Raw genomic sequence first — 1,234 nt, 5'->3', positions numbered from 1 at the left:
CTTGTTGTTGTTAGGTTTAATTAGCGATTAACCAAAACGAAAGCGGTTGTGGTAATTAGTGTTTAACCAGAACCAAAACTGGTTGTGGTAATTACGGTTAACAAAACCAATAGTAGTATAACTCCAAAACCGAAAGTGGTAGTGGTATTCCTATGTCACTCCGCAACTCCAGCTGAAATACTTCAAAGTTCTGCCCCCCAGGCAACACTAGTATAGCCACCAACTCGAACAGACAATCAACAGTAACAAATTTATATATCGGCTACATAATAACATCAGAAGACGCTGGAGAAAGAGCAGGCAGCTAGATTGTGATTTCATGTACATCAGAATGAAGAAGTAAACGTCGTTGATTTTTTTCGTCGCCCCCCGTCAGTCACAATTGCTTGTGGACACTCTAGAGGCTGAAGTTAATATCCAACTGACTTGATCCTGATGTTGATCAATAAAGTTTCTCTGACTTTTCCGCTGTAGGACAACCTTGTCACTGGTGCAGGATGGAGGGCCTGGCAATGAAATGAAATGGGGTTTAACATCCTACTGGCCTAGCAATGCGTGTTTAGTAGTTTGGATGGGACAAAACAACAATGTCCCCTGTACATGTGGCAGTTGGAATTTGAAATAAACAGTAGGCTGTAGCACTGCTGTCCGGGAAAAATTTCCCTCATAGCATCACTGTATAGCATATGCCCATCTTCATTAGCACAGTCGGTGAAGAAAAGCAGGACTTAACCCCACTTCATTTCATTGCCTTTTAACTTTTGGTCTGGAATATTCTGCCATTAATAATAACAAACTGTTACTTTTATATCTTTATTTTATTATTTAGGAATTTCACATGCAATAGGATTTGTCATGATTTCCATTTGGTTTTAACAAGTCAACTTTATAAGAGATGATACATGTATTATAATGTATACTATAAGAATATAAGCAAATTACCTAGTATTTACACAAGCCAATATACTATAATAACTATATGTTAAACTTTATACAACTAGAATCAGTTTATTATACAACTCAGATCAACAAATTAATTACTGCACATTTCCCTACATTTATTAACACTGATTAGTTTTCTATCAAAAGTCATCCTCAATATATCTATTGATTATAGCTGAGATTTATACTACATAGTTTCAAATCAGTATTAAAGTACAAAAAGCACAGAGTTGACCACAAACCAAGTTTTAGTTTCAAATCAGTACTCAGCTTTGAAGTACAAAAAGCACAC

Source organism: Patella vulgata, chromosome 4 (genome assembly GCF_932274485.2).
Source record: "Patella vulgata chromosome 4, xgPatVulg1.2, whole genome shotgun sequence".
Lineage (NCBI taxonomy): Eukaryota > Metazoa > Mollusca > Gastropoda > Patellidae > Patella > Patella vulgata.
Note: the sequence above shows the minus strand (reverse complement) of the source record.